This window comes from Rhineura floridana, chromosome 4 (assembly GCF_030035675.1).
Source record: "Rhineura floridana isolate rRhiFlo1 chromosome 4, rRhiFlo1.hap2, whole genome shotgun sequence".
NCBI lineage: Eukaryota > Metazoa > Chordata > Lepidosauria > Squamata > Rhineuridae > Rhineura > Rhineura floridana.
In genome coordinates this window covers 69412016-69428869 of record NC_084483.1, presented here as the reverse complement: position 1 = coordinate 69428869, position 16854 = coordinate 69412016, and positions in this window count along the sequence as shown.

Genomic DNA, 16854 nt, shown 5'->3' with positions numbered 1-16854 from the left:
TTGGTTTGCTGGGGCTACTGTCAAATATTGAGGGGTTTGTTATTGTTGTTATTATTATTGGGCAGTATCCAACTACTCATTCTGTCAGTGCAAGGATTGCTGCTTGTGCAATGGAACTTTCCCCCATGCTATCTTTGTGCATGCCCCACACCCTTCCCAGATCTGTTCCAGAGGATTAGGGGAACCCCTAGAGCAGATTTAGGGGGCATGTGGGAGGAGAAGAGGGGGAAAGTTCCATTGTGCAAGCAGAAATCTTTCTGCTGAAGGAAGAAGTTAGTTGCATACCTATTATTATTATTGTTTGTTGTTGTTGTTATTCGCCACAAGTGCAGCTACTGTTCTGGAGGAAAGCAAGTTTTTTTACTTTATTTGTACATAGAAGAAGCCTACTAATTTATTCTCAGACAGCTGTTGGTGGGGGTGGGGACTTCATTCCCTTAACCCAAAAAGAGAAAAAGAAATATTTAAACCATCAATATATTTCTGTCAGATCAAACAGTGTTCCTTCCAATTGTTCTGAAACTCTATTGAAAGCGGGAAAACATATGAAAAAGCCAGGAAAAATATGAAGCGACAGGAAGGCAGGTACTCTGGTGGGATGGAAAAAATGGACACCTTCAGGAGGAGTCAGGGACTATTCAAACTGAGGCTGGTGGCTGCATGTGGTGGACTGGGGTGCAGGTTGTCCACCTGGGGCCTAATCACTGGGTTTTTTGTTCAGAGAAGAAAAAGATACAGAGACAGCTCTACTAGTTGTGTCATTCATGTGCTGAATCCATACAAAGGATAGGCTGGAGGCAAACAATATTTTCTAAGAGAGTTAAACGTTGTTTGAGAGGCACAGCGCACACAAAAGTGTCTTATGGCTCCATTTATCCAAGGGAAATGGGGAATGAGTGTACACTGCACAAGCAGCAATCTCTGCTTCTCTCGGGCAGAGGGTGGGGAGAGATCATTTGTCTAAAACTATTGAGACCTTTCCCAGTGGCCATCAACAACCATCTTAAGAACATAAGAACATAAGAAGAGCCTGCTGGATCAGGCCAGTGGCCCATCTAGTCCAGCATCCTGTTCTCACAGTGGCCAACCAGGTGCCTGGGGGAAGCCCGCAAGCAGGACCCGAGTGCAAGAACACTCTCCCCTCCTGAGGCTTCCAGCAACTGGTTTTCAGAAGCATGCTGCCTCTGACTAGGGTGGCAGAGCACAGCCATCACAGCTAGTAGCCATTGATAGCCCTGTCCTCCATGAATTTGTCTAATCTTCTTTTAAAGCCATCCAAGCTGGTGGCCATTACTGCATCTTGTGGGAGCAAATTCCATAGTTTAACTATGCGCTGAGTAAAGAAGTACTTCCTTTTGTCTGTCCTGAATCTTCCAACATTCAGCTTCTTTGAATGTCCACGAGTTCTAGTATTATGAGAGAGGGAGAAGAACTTTTCTCTATCCACTTTCTCGATGCCATGCATAATTTTATACACTTCTATCATGTCTCCTCTGACCCGCCTTTTCTCTAAACTAAAAAGCCCCAAATGCTGCAACCTTTCCTCGTAAGGGAGTCGCTCCATCCCCTTGATCATTCTGGTTGCCCTCTTCTGAACCTTTTCCAACTCTATAATATACTTTTTGAGATGAGGCGACCAGAACTGTACACAGTATTCCAAATGCGGCCACACCATAGATTTATACAACGGCATTATGATATCGGCTGTTTTATTTTCAATACCTTTCCTAATTATCGCTAGCATGGAATTTGCCTTTTTCACAGCTGCCGCACACTGGGTCGACATTTTCATCGTGCTGTCCACTACAACCCCGAGGTCTCTCTCCTGGTCGGTCACCGCCAGTTCAGACCCCATGAGCGTATATGTGAAATTCAGATTTTTTGCTCCAATATGCATAATTTTACACTTGTTTATATTGAATTGCATTTGCCATTTTTCTGCCCATTCACTCAGTTTGGAGAGGTCTTTTTGGAGCTCTTCGCAATCCCTTTTTGTTTTAAAAACCCTGAACAATTTAGTGTCATCAGCAAACTTGGCCACTTCACTGCTCACTCCTAATTCTAGGTCATTAATGAACAAGTTGAAAAGTACAGGTCCCAATACCGATCCTTGAGGGACTCTACTTTCTACAGCCCTCCATTGGGAGAACTGTCCGTTTATTCCTACTCTCTGCTTTCTGCTTCTTAACCAATTCCTTATCCACAAGAGGACCTCTCCTCTTATTCCATGACTGCTAAGCTTCCTCAGAAGCCTTTGGTGAGGTACCTTGTCAAACGCTTTTTGAAAGTCTAAGTACACTATGTCCACTGGATCACCTCTATCTATATGCTTGTTGACACTCTCAAAGAATTCTAATAGGTTACTGAGACAGGACTTTCCCTTGCAGAAGCCATGCTGGCTCTGCTTCAGCAAGGCTTGTTCTTCTATGTGCTTAGTTAATCTAGCTTTAATAATACTTTCTACCAGTTTTCCAGGGACAGAAGTTAAGCTAACTGGCCTGTAATTTCCAGGATCCCCTCTGGATCCCTTTTTGAAGATTGGCGTTACATTTGCCACTTTCCAGTCCTCAGGCACGGAGGAGGACCCAAGGGACAAGTTACATATTTTAGTTAGCAGATCAGCAATTTCACATTTGAGTTCTTTGAGAACTCTCGGGTGGATGCCATCCGGGCCCGGTGATTTGTCTTCTGGAAATTCCAGGAGGAACTCACTCATGATTGACCAATAACTTGCCGCAGTCCAAAGGTGATAACTTAAATATAATGTGAACCAGCTTTTCATACAAAAACTACACTCCTCTTTAAATTTAATCTCTGGCCTCTCTTTGAATGGATTGGCTTGGCTTGGCTTTACCAGGCTGCCCTGCAGAAATATGCCAGTGGCCAAGCATCATGTAAACATTTGGGATGCGTGTCCTCGGGGCAATAACTTTGTCCAAACAGTTCTGCAATGATCATGCATGTGTGCTTGTTTTAAGATTGGAGAAGTATCTCCTTATATGTGTTAGCAGCACACGGACAATGAGATCTCCAGTGAACTACCAGAGTGTTACGCTCTGCAGACAATTAAGTGAATGTTTTGCTATTCGTGGAGGTTATACACTATGGGAAATCTATGACCTAAATGCAGGGCCTGACATGAAGTACATCCTCTCACTAGCATGCTTGAGAAACTTGATGATAAAGGACAACTGTGGGATGTCCATTAACTTGCTATTAATATAACAAAGTCTTGCCATGTTCTCAACAGAAGGCACAATATTTCCATAAGTCTTCTATTTTGTCTTTCCCCCTCCCCTGCCTGCCACACACATACTGGTGCTTGGTTTTTGAATAATGATGATGATATTATAAACCCTGTAGAACAACGTACAGGCATACCCCGCTTTAACGTTCGCAATGGGACAGGAGAGTATACTTTAAGTGAAAATCTACTTTAAGTGAAGCAATTGTCTTCATTTGTACTGCATGCAATCACCACTAGATGGCAGCGGCATCATGCCAGTAAAATGTACGTTATTGCGAAGCACGCGAACGTTAAGCGGGGTATGGGGACGTATGGAGCATGTACGTTATAGCGACGCAACGTTAAGCAAAGCAACGTTAAGTGAGGTATGCCTGTTCATGCTACACTGAAATATGCTTCCCTTCAAGTTTAGTTATTATCCTCAGGGGTCTGTTTCTTTAGGCGGCTGTAATTTATGGTCACACACCCCCACCCCACTTCTCTGGGGGAAGAGGGGGTCTGTCTCTTTCAGTGTTGGCTTTGAAGACACTCGCACTACTTCTGCCTTCTGCAACAGCCTTCCATGAAATGAAGATGTGGGAAGTGCTCCTGAGGGTCTTGTTTCATCTCACAAGGCTTAGATGAAACCAGGCTCCTGCTGGGAGGAAGGGTGGGATATCAATAAATAAGAAGCAGTGCAACAAGACCCGTTTGCTGTTACCCCGCTGACTAGAGCAAGCCCAGGGGCTGGATGTGCCCTTCAGGAGACAGGCCTTTCTCTTTGGCCCTCAGAATTCTCTTACCAGGCCATACCCCACACTGGCTTTGTTCTGCACTCTCCTTGAGTGCTTTTGCCTGACTGGAACGTGTCTTTAAACTGCAAAAGGAGGAGGATGGAGAGATGGGTGGTGTGTGTTGAAACCTCTGACTTTTGTGTGGCTGGATTGTAGCCTACTGTACAAGAGTCAACTGTTGCACTATACATGTTTGCTCCTGGCCCCACCCACCATTGGCATGTGGCCCTCAGAGGTTTGCCCACAATGAAATGGGGTCCTCAGGCTGAAAAAGGATACCCGCCTGTGAACTAGAGGACTTGGCCAAGGAGGCTGTAAATTTTTATTTATGTGGGGTATTTGGGTGGCTTCTGCCGTCTGCAATGCCAGCACTATGACCCCTCCCCAAGTCCTCTCCAATTCATGGAGGGCTTAAGGGGAGGAGCGATTGCTGGACTGGAGGTGGCCTTGGCAACCTGGCAAGATGATTTGTGAAGTGAGTCCTGTTTATTCCTTTTTATGCCTTCCTGAACAGAGCCAGAATAACTTTTCCATGGGCTCCAGATCAGTGGGGTGGAGGGGGGCAGGGTGGATTTCCTGGCATATACTATGATCTCCCTTTGCAAACCCAGTTAAAGGCTCAGACCAAGGAACACATGGCTTCTGCCAATCTCAAGGTCAGAGCTTGGAAAAGTTACTTTTTTAAACTATAACTCCCATCAGCCCCAGCCAGCATGGCCACTGGATTGGACTGATGGGAGACAAGCTCTGCTCAAGGTTATGGCTACTGAAAGAAGACCCATGATATCCCAACACTGGCCGTTGCAGGAGGGCAAGGAAACTCTGAGCACAATTATAAAATCATAAAATTATAGAGTTGGAAGGGACTTTGGAGGCCATCTACTCCAATCTCCTACTCAATGCAGAATCTACCATGCAGGATGTAACTACAGCATTGTCAAATAGCTCTTCCCATTAGGAAGTTTCACATGTTTAACTCAAACCTGCTTCCTTCCCTCTAGTTTCCACCCATTGTGTCCAGCCATGCCCTCTAGAGCAGGCTTCCCTAGTCTTGTGTTCTCCAGATGTTCTGGACTACAACTCCCATCATATTTGACATTTACCATGCTAGCTGGAGCTGATGGGAGTTGTAGTCCAAGACATCCGGAGGACTCCAAGTTGGGCAAGGCTGCTCTGGAGTAAGAGATGGCAAGTCTGTTCCATCTTCTGTCTCTATATATGACAGCCCTTCAGATCTTTGAAGATCTCCCTGATCTTTTTTCTCCCCCAGGCTAAAAGTAGCCTGCTCTTTCAACTGTTCAAGTCCTCACAGGACTTGTTTACTATCGTGGTCACCCTCCTCTTTGTCAATGTCATCCTTAAAATGTGGTGCCCAGAACAGGACACAGTTCTCCAGATGTAGACCGACCAACACAGAATAGTGATCTGAACACTATGCTTCTGTTAATGCAACCCAAATTTGCTTCTTTTTTTAAAACAGCCACATCTCACTTTTTGTTCATGTTCAGCTTGTTATCAACTAAAGCTGCAGTTCTAACCCCACCTACCTGGGCATAAACACCATTGAATTCAATAAGACTCCCTGAGTAGACATGATTAGAATTGCTCTAAAAGACACGTCGATCCTTATCACTTGTAGGTCTGCTGCCAAGTCAGGTCTTCCCCATCCCAGGCATGTTACTTTTGATATTTTGCACCTAAATACAGGACTTTGGATTGTATTCAACTAAGTCCTACTCAGAGTAGATATACTCAAATTAATGAACCTAAGTTAGTCTAGTCTAGTACCATCATTGGATCTACTCTGAGTAGGACTAACATTCAATACCACCCTTTACATTTCTCTCTGTTGAATTTCTTCTTAATGGTTTCAGGCTATCAAGATAATTTTGAATCTTTATTCTGTCTTCTATGGCATTAGGGATGCCTCTAAACTTCACGTCATCTGCAGATTTGATAAGCAATCCCTGCACCCTCATCCAAGCAATTAATAAAAATCTTGAACAGCACAAAGCCAAGGACAGAGGCTTCTGAGTAGACTTGCATAGGTTTGCACTTCTTCTGGAGCCAATGGTAGGATAAGCATTTTAGCAACAAAGAATAGGTACAGAATATTGCTAGGGGTTTTCTGGAGCTTCATGTATCTGAGTATTACACATGATTAGAATGAAATGTAATGTACCCAACATTTTCTGTGAGAGTGGTTATTAAAAACAATAAAAGCTGTGGTTCCTCCTCTGCCCCCCATACCTGGAAACAGAAAAAAAAGTTCATTAAAAGTCTTAGAACTATTGGAGCTATTTGTGTGGATTTTAAAACAGCAGCAGAACAGACTCCTATCTGAAAACCAGAAGGGTCACTGCCCTAGATGCTAGATGGACCAATGGTCTGACTCAGTATAATGCCACAGATGCACTGTGCTTGGAAGCAAGTATTATCCACATGGAAACCAATTTCTTTCATACTATTGATAGAAAGACAATTTTCCTTCCCATTAACTTCCTAAAAACATAAAGTACTTAGAATTTCTTAACTGTTTTGAGTGAACAAACAGTACTAGGACTTGTGGAAAATACAATATTCTAATTTTCCATAGCCTGAGTGCTTATGCTTGTAGATAAAAACACACACATTGACCATTGTTCTTTTGGGACAGCTGTTGAAGTAAAAAACACACATAATAATTCTGCTAATATCATTAATCACTTCAGAGGCTGTGATCATGTCCCCTCAGCTTCAGTTTCTTCACTGGCTCCTGGCCATACTTTCCATCAACAACTTCATGCATTTAGCCCTTATATTTGCATGTCTTTTCCCGCATTCATATTTTCTCTCTCATCATCACTTGCTGGATGTCTAGTTTGCCCTGCTCTGAACTAGCTCCCCTGCCATCAGCCTCTTTCTCTCCTTCAGAACTGTCTGAAATAGCCCTGCCACTAAACCACACCTGCTTAAATGTCTTCTCCAACCTGGTGCCCTCCAGATGTTTTGGACTACAGCTCCCAAAGGGTTTTGAAGATCACATCTGAATCAACCTAGCCTCCCCTTGTCTGCACCTCCACAACCACCTCACTTTCCTATTATTTCATCCTCACTGGCTTTCAAATCTTGTATTATTATCCATTTAGTCTAAGCTGTGTTTTCTTTGGACAGAGACCATATAAGCCTTTCTTAAATTCTCCTGCACAGTACTGGAGGAATTATGTAAATGTTATATAGTTGTATGTCGATGGAGTTTCACTGGCATAAATCTCACATAAGTACAAAAGAATGTTCAATGAGACTTTTTGGAATATGCCAAACATCCCAGTCCCTAAAATCCAGCTCTAGGGGAAACCTCAGCTTGGTCACATTGGTCAACAAGGGCTGTTTGAGACCAATGTAGGTCTTAGATTCCACATTGGTTCTCTGGTGACCATTAAGACGCTCTGAAGGAAAATACAGCCATGCTTCCCTGAAGCTGTTTTTGTGCATTGAATAAGTGGAAACCACTGTTAGGATTTGCCCTTAGAGCTCTTGGCCGTTTCTAAGGAGCAGTAGAGCTTTCAGAGCATCACATGCAGAGAGAAACTACAGAGGAAGCCAGACAATGCCTTCTAGGGACACTTTATTGCAGAGATGGACATGGGGCAAATCCAGACTACAAAGCAAATTTTATCAGAAGCACACACCCCCCAGTCCCCAGGATTGTTATTGCACATGTGAACCAGAACTGTAGGTACTTCCATATTACCTGTTTATTGAGCATGAGGACTGTGCACCAAATCCAGCTGAATCCCAAACTGATTTGGGCTGATTCAGGTTGACCCTGGATTTGGCTGGATCAGGTTGAGGCAGCCCCAGATTGGCCTGAGTATGACCAGGGGCTGTCAAAAGGGCGTGGGGGTCTGGTGACAAGGAGAGGGGAAGAGAAGATGTGCAGTCAGCCTGTGGGGGTCTGTTCGTTTCCCCCCTCCTGACTGCATATTTAATCAGGGTTTTATCAGGATCTAACCCATATTCAGACCACAAACCAATTTCGGGGCTTTGCACAGGCATGTGCCTCCTTCTATCCCCTTCCCAACTGCATACTTAATTAAGGTTTTAAAAACTGATTCAATATACAGTGGGAAAGGAGAGGAGAGGCATGCCGACTGCAAGGCCCCAGAATCGGTTCAGGGCCTGGATCCAGGCTGGGTTGGGTTGGCCCTGGATCATCCCAGGACAGATTGGGGCTTCTCCAAAGTGCCAAATTGGGCCCCAGATTGGACTGGGAGGTTGTGCACATCCCTACTGAGTATTCATCCTGATCTGTATGCAGTAGGGTTGCCAGGTCAGAAGCATCTCAAAACCTGAGATTTCTGGGGCGGGCCCTAGTGATGTCATTAATTATGATATATTTATTGTTGAGTGCCACCCCAATCTCCAAGCAGTGAGAGATTTCCAGGGGTCCCTGCACTTACCCAGGGTTTGGTTTCCTTGGAAAGAAGGTCAGCGGAGTCTGTGGTGTCTTTATGAAATATGGTTTATTTATTTACACACATTCCAACCCGAGCTTAGGATGGAGGGGTTTAAGGCATCAGCAGTCCAATAGATCTTGCATTTTTCCTTACAGGAGATACCCTAGAGTCATGGTACAGAGAGCCAGCCTCTCTGCCTGCCTTCAGTCCCCAGCATCTTTCTCTCTCCCTCTACTCCAAACTCAAACCTCTCCTTGGCCTCAGGAAGGGGAGGGGGCTCTCCTGAAGAGTTTCAATAACAATAGGATCTCCCTAACTCATTCGCCAGTTAATGGGCACTTGATAGGCCTGTTAACTCACCTGGCCACTCTATTAGACTAATAAAGGGAGATCTGGCCAGCAGAGCAGATTTCTCACCTCCAGGTGCAGGGTTCCAAATCAGGCTGAAGGGGTCTCAGAAATAATCTATCTCAACCCCAAACCCATAACAGTATCAACCACACTTGCTTGGAGCATACCACTCAAACAAAAAAATTCTGATTGGAAATTAAGATCGAAATCTTAGCTAAATGAGGGTGTTCCCAGGTTCAACTGAAGTGATAGGATCATTCCTTCTCACCTGTTTAGGGAGCCTTGGTAGGGAATATTTAATCTAGCCTACTTGCTACTGGCAAGAACGGTTTAACTGGCCAGACCAGTCACTAGAAGGCCATTGTAGAAAAAAGGGAGTCTAGCGTTGTAAGATGTTAAATGGAAGCACTCAGGAGTAAAGATGGATGCCCCTGAAGGCTGAAATTCTAAGCAAGCTTCCTAAGTGACTAAGCCCCATAGAATTCAACATGACTTACTTCTGAATAGATATGGTTAGGATTGTGCTGTTGGTAAGGCTTGACAAGGGATCATTTGCAAAGATAACCATATCAAAGCAGGGTTGCCAATGCCTGCGGCCTATGGTCTGAAGGCACATAAGGCTAGCATGGTCAGTTGTGGTCAGTGCCTGGATGGGAGACCGCCTGGTAACCATATGTAAGCCGCCTTTGGTTTCAATCATGAAAAGAAAGGCGGGGTAGAAATGTAATAAATAAATAAATAAAATATTTAATGTAGCTGCTCCAAACTTCTTTTCAGACTTGACCCTTCACTGCAGAGAGAAATTTGAGAAATGAGTAAAAGTTAAGACTCACTACTGCTGCTGTACACTCACTTTGCTGTAAACTCACTGACAGCCAAACCAATTCCAGTGACTAATAATTGACAGAAAGAAAACACGTGGTTTAGTCTCCCTTCACAGGCAGTAGCTTGGGAACAACAACAACTGAAGCCACACTTCGCAGTCTGTGAATTATCTTTTATCCCTATTGGGCAAGAAACTATCACTGCTGTTGTTTCTATGGATGTAAGGGAGTGAGGCTAAAGGTAAATGAAATGCAAATAGAAAAAGAAAATCAAAACACAGTTATGATTTCCTAAATACAATACCCTACCGATCACAACAAGATTCCTATGAGTAAGGACTTCCCGGAAGGATTGCTCCGCCTGTGGCTGCCTCTGAGAGAGCTCTGTCTCAGAGGAAGCTTTTTTCAGTTTAAAATCAGTCAAAAGGGAACTTTGACTGGTATAAATGTTCTCCCAGGCAAGGGTGAACCGAGAGGTTATCCACAGAAACTTCGTTTGGGCTGTCGGTGGCTGGAATCGATCAGGAATTCCCTGGGAAAGGAAGGCATACCTAGCAGCCGAGGACGGAGTTAGGACTTCCAGCAAGCTGGGCTGAAAAAAAGCGAGACGTTTTTTCTTTTAAACGATCCACAATGGGCGAGCTTTCTTCTGTCTAATCTTATCATTTGGCTTAAATTATTACAGTAAAAGAGATTTGTTTAAGAATCAGAAATCAAGATACCTGGGTGAGTTACACTTCTCTCTTTTATACAAGGAATTAAGGAGGAGGAAAGAAAATTTTAAAAGCTTATCTTATTTTTTATGGCAAAAAGCTGGCCTGAATTTGGAAACTATAAAGATTAAAACGGATGAGGGGCAACTTACCCGAAGAGAAAATCTGATCTAGATGATTATTTGATTGATATATGTCTGGGACTACTTTTTCTTGGACTACTTTCTTTAGACGAATCTGCTGTTCGTGTATGTTACTAATTGTTCGGCGCTGTGAACCAAATTTGTTTTGCATTCTTGGACGTGCGGGAGATAAGAACTGTGCTGGCCAGATGCTGTCAACAGGCCTGGAATATTAACTCCCTTATTGCTGGAAAAAGAAGCAAATTACTCTTTGCTTGGGAATTGTGGCTATATTGGAAATTTGAAGGGTTTTTTCTTCGGCTTTAAGAATGACAATCAAAGAAGTGGCAGAGACCCTGGATGTATCCCTGGAAGGGTTTTCCCCTCTGGATATGTTTCAGAAGATAATGGATGAGATTAAGATAACGAAACAAGAACTGGGACAGAGTAGACAAGAGATGGCAACTGAATTTGGTAAAGTGAAACAGGAGCTGAAAGAAATAAAGGATTATATGAGAAAAGGAGCAGATGGACGAGCAATAGAAGATGAAAAAGAAATTAAAGGGAAGGAGCAAATTCTGGAGATTGGATCAGATATATCAAATGTGGAATTGGAAAAAGATTTGGACTTTATGGCAAAAATTAAAGGGAGGATGCAAGTCCTGGAGATTGGAACAGATATATCAAGTGTGGAACTGGAAAAATATTTGGAGTTTGTGGATCCTGAAGATAAAGATTACTGTTTGGAATTCGGCGTTGTCCCTGGAGAAATTGATGAAGATATCAGAGATAAAGTTATCAATGCTTCGATGGAATTTCTGGACTGGAATGATTTGATGGAACTTGAAAAAGAGAAAATTTATAGAATTAATTCCAGATATGTGACAATGGAAAAACTCTCAAGAGATGTGCTAGTGCATTTCGTAAAAAAGAGGAACAGAGATATGACTTTACAACAATATTTCAGCAACACATTCAGAATTGATGGCAAGGAAATATTTGTGATGAAGGAAATTCCCATCAGATTCTTACTATATGACTATGGCTATGACAGCAAGACTATTATGGGTGCAAGGATGGAAGTTGGAAGATGGAATTAACACTGATAATGGAAAAATGGCTATTGAAATTACTGGACTTAGCAGACTTGACGAGATGGATTAATTGACATGTTTATTTGGAGAAAAATCGATGGATATATTTCTCAAGGAGTGGAAACCTCTCTTTGACTTTTTGCGGAAAGAATAAAGTGATGTTAATGAGATTTGATGATTAATTAAGATAACTACTGGAGGAAAGTGATTTTGTAATATATTAAGAGACAGGTTTGTTATATATCATAGACCTACAACTGATCTGTGACAAATCGGAAGTCAACATTTTATTTTTATTGTTTAATCTGTTTTGTTTTGTTTTGTTTTGTTTTGTGTTTGAAAATTTGAATAAAATTAATGGACCAAAAAAAAAAGATTCCTATGAGTAAGGCAGAAAACTCAGCATCTAACAACCAGACAGGGTTCCTAACGAAACCTAAAAAAATCCTGGCAGCCAATCAGCCAAGGTCACAGAAATCCCCATGCAGCACAACCTGATCCAGGGGTTGCAGCTAGTGCAGAATGCTGTGGCACAATTGCTGACATGAGGGAGACCCTCTCAACACATAATGCTTCTGCTCTGAAATCTGTACTGGTTGCCAATTTGCTACCTGGCCAAGTTCAAAATGTGCTTTCCATGTTACGGGTGCCACAGAGTACTTATTCCGTCTTGTAAGAAATCGATCCTTTAGTGTGGCAGCACCTACACTTTGGAACTCCTCGCCTGTTGACATTAGGCAGGCGTATACATTGAACTCTTTTTAGCACCTGCTAAAAACATTTTTGTTTAGGCAAGCCTACACAGTCATGTAGAAGCTATTGTGGGTTTTTTTGTTGTTAACTCATTGTTGGTTTTATTATTTTGAATGTTTAACTATCTTTAACTGTTTTTGCCGATAATTTCATTGTTTTAATTCTTTCTGTAAACAACTTTGAGATTTTTTTACAATAAAGCGGTATATAAATGTTGTAAATAAAATACATAAATAAATTGCAGTCACTGTTGCCATTGGGTCTCTTTCCTCTTTTAGGCACAAAGGAATCTGCCTTCTACCAAATCAGGCCATTTGGTACCATCTAGCTGATTACTGATTACATGGACTAGCATTGGCTCTCCGGGACTCTTTTTTACTTTTCCAGTGACTGGATTTTGGACCTTTGCATGCAAAGCATTTGCCCTATCACTGAGCTATAGCCCTTCCCTTTTAAAAAAGTATCTTTTCAAATTTTCCTTTTTATTCACTAATGAATGCACAGCATACCTAGGGCACATCTACACCATTCATTTAAAGCATATTCAACACACATGTGAAGGACATGAAGCACACCACAGAATCATGGGAACTGTAGTTTGTTAAGAGTGGTGGGAACAAAAACTTTGAGGGGAAACTACACTTCCCAGGATTCTTTGGGGGAAGTCATGCACTTTAAATGCGAGTTGAATGTGTTTTAAATGTATTGTGTGGATCTACTTCATAAACTTTGCCTGCATGTAAATAATTTTAATTATTTGTTTAAAAATGGAAATCAGCTACACAGTTTACTGGATGACCATGGGCTACTCACCATCTCTTAGCCTAGCCTTTCCCAACCAGTGTGCCAATGGCTGAGGCTGATGGGAGTTGTGGTCCAACAACATCTGGAGGCACACCGGTTGGGAAAGGCTGTCTTAGGCTGCTTTCACACATGGGGCTAATAGCACTAGTTTAACAGATTAAAAAGGTAGCGCTTCGTTCCAGATTTCAAAAATCCCTTTCACACTGCAGTACCTGTTATACCGGCATTTTGCGCAACAGTCTTTCACACACAGAGCAGAGTTTTTCTTTCCCCCTCCCCGCTTCATTCGGCCTCACACAACACCAGATAAGCAGGTCTTCATCTACCTTTGGTTTGAGGCCTGTTCTTTTGGTGCATGCGGGGGTTTTTGAAAGAGGCGTGATCGTGATCAGCTGAGAGTCGCTATCACAATCAGCTGAGAGGCGCGGCAGCGCAGCAGCAGAGGCTCTGGTTGAGCACAAGCAGCAGCAGCAGCACAGGCTGAGTGAAGGCTGCATGCTGGGAGGGCTGTTGGTAAGGGCGGGAATGCACTGCATGCTGGGAGGGCTGTCACGTGAGCAGTGGCAGCTAGCACAAAACTCCCGCAATCTTCCTGGTTCCCAGACTGCTATCGGAATTTTTCTGGTATCATTTATTGCAGAAATTAGCACTAAACTTCCACTACATTCCACCAGAATTCCGGAGCTACCTGTTATGTCATGTGAAAGCTCAAACTTAATGCGCAAATTAACAGGAAATAAATCATCAGAATAACGGAATAAAGTGCAGTGTGAAAGCACCCTTAGCCTAATCTTCCCCTCAGAGTGAAAACAAAAGAGGGAGACCATGACCACTGCAAGAAAGTAGGGCACATGTAAAATGTAGAGGAAATGATAATGTACAACCATAGTGTGAAATCATATGCTTTATTGGGACATTGTATGAAGAAATATTTATAGAAGCATTACTGTCCAAAATGCTCAAACAGGGAAGCGTGCACAGAACTGCAATCTGAAGTGATAAGGCACTTCATTCACCCAACCCAAAATTCAGAATCATGCCACTTTAAGCTGTTTTGCAGCTGTTTTATACTTGTTTTTATGGTTACTGGATTTTAAAGGGATTTATTTCTTATTGTGAGCTGTGTTGGTTTCCAGTCTGCAACCCTACCTCACAGGGTTGTTGGGAAAACTCCATATACACACACATACTGGAGATGTAAAAATACATACACCCCATATAATAGTTTATTGTCAAAACCAGCTGATCATTGCAGAACAATTTTTTTAAAAAAATAAAATCAGTATTATTTTCCTATAAAATAAAAGCAAATGACACCTAAATAAGCCCCCCCTAATTGCTTTTTAAAATAGGATTGGAGTGGGAGTGAAAGATTTGCAATACAAACACAATCCTTTGCTGTTTTCACTCAAAAGTCCCATTGATTTACAGCACAATCCTAACCATGTCTACTCAAAAGTAAGTCCTATTGAATTCAATGGAGTTTAATTCCCTGTACGTGGGATTAACATTGCCGGTTTACTCCCAGGAAAGTGAGTATTGGATTAAAGCTTCATATTGGGAAGGTTTTCAAAACAGGCTATGAAATAAACATAAACTGCCCTCTTCAACAGCTCAGGAAAATTTAAACTTGTTTGACTCCTTAGAAAAGTATAGCACACTGTAATGGCATCATAAGCTGCATGTACTGTTCAAAATTGAAAGATAAAATGAATACAGGCATACCCCGCTTAACATCGCTTCACTTAACAGTCTGGAAATGCCCCATTAAGCCCCTGCTGCTGCTTAACATTGGTTGCATGATAAAATCTATCCATCCACAAAATAGTTGGATTATATGGCAAAATATATTTCTGAGCAGATCTCTGCTTGGAGGCTAGAGTGACCATTCCTGTTTTATTAAATGGAGTCCTCTGCCTGACACACACACTGTTTGGCAATGGTGCTTTTTGATCCTTCTCACTCTCTGCTACAAGCATTCTGGAATCTGCATGTTCATTGGAGGGTTTGGGTAGAGACACACTTACTGTTCTGCCTGTTCCAGTGCGTCTCCACTTCTCTTTTCTGAAAATCCAGGCACACAACACTAGTCAAACCCCACCCCTTTTTACTGTAAAACTTGGTGGGAATCAGCTTGAGTGGGGATTTTTTAAATTTACTTCAAAGAGATTTCACAACTGATCGGCAGATCAACCCATTCCCACTCCAGGTGTGGCCAATGGAAAAGCTTTGCTGTAGACAACTAGTGTCCTCCCAGCCTTTAACCCTTATTTTCTCCTTAAATATCCATTATTTATACTTCTCAACACTTTTTCATGTTTGTAGAATTAATTTATCTCAAAGTTGCATAACACAAAGAAGCACAAAGATTTTAAAACAATACTGGGAGGAGGGGAGTAAAAAAGAGGTAAATCAAAGAGTTCAGTTTAAAGATATGCTAATTATTTCTAAATAAAAACAGTGAGATGAGGATCTAAAGGGATCTGAGGCAAAAACAGCGTCTTCTCTGCTTCTGATTAATTCCCTAGAAAACGAAGCATGCAGAAAATAACTGGGCAGCTCCTGTCAACTGATAGCAATACATTTTCATGGTTAGATACACAGATCTCTAAACACTATTTCATGCCTTTTACATCCTTCAGAAAACAGCCACCCTCCCCCCTCATATGCCCAGGGGCAAGCATCTTATTATACATCACCTGACCAACATTATTTGCCTGTGTACTGTTGAATATTTGGCCCATTGTATCATATATTTCTAAGATCAACATCAACATGTAATCCTGTTATTTGCAACCTTTTGAGTTGCTCAGTACATCCCTTTGTTGGAGTGGTCTTTCAACAGGTATTTTCTATAAGTATTGGATTAAAATACACGGGGAGCCTATGCATATCATAAGGCCCCATCTCTTTCTGGTTAATACAGAGCCAGCCAATCTTAAACATGCAGAAGCAAGCAAAGTTCCTCAATTTCATGCTGCTTGTTAGTGTGTATGGTCATTCTGCTCTCTAGAGCAGGATTGGCACATGCTCCACAGAGAGGTGCTCTCAAATAATCATTCTATAACAGAAGCCATTATAAGTGGAGCTCTGCTCTATGGCATCCTTAGCATGTTGATTAACCCAAATCTGTTTGCTTGTGCTTTGTCCAATGCAGTGTTAAAAGCCTTAAGTAACATGGGCCTAGAGGACTGACAGAAACCATTGCTGTAAGAATGTGCTTAGGGTTATTTTGCCAGTCAAGACCTTTTCCTTCCACTGCCTCTTCTACTTTGCAAATCCTTAAGGCTGTAATCTTATATGCACTTACATTGGAACAAGTCCCATTGAACTCAGTGGGAATTGCTTTTGAGTAGGAATGTATAGGATTGTGCTATAAACGCTGCAGACTGATGTTGAATGTGTGCCAGTCACTTTCCCTCCCACTCACCCCAAATGCTCTTCTTCTTCTTTTAAACTTTTGCTTATCAAGTCAAATATCCATTTATTTATTTTCTGTGAAATTAACTATTGCAAATAAAATACAGCAGACATTTTTGGCATTCGTGAAATAAATTATGAAACCTTCATAATTTCTTGTTATTATGTGGAAAAGATTTTCTCCTGTCACTTGGTATATTTTTATTGCTGGACAGTATGTTATTTTTACACATTGGTTCCCTAAAATGAATATATTGTGCTCTTCAGTCCAACCTTGACTTTCCTGAATATGTTCTGGGGAAAGTCTTTGTTAA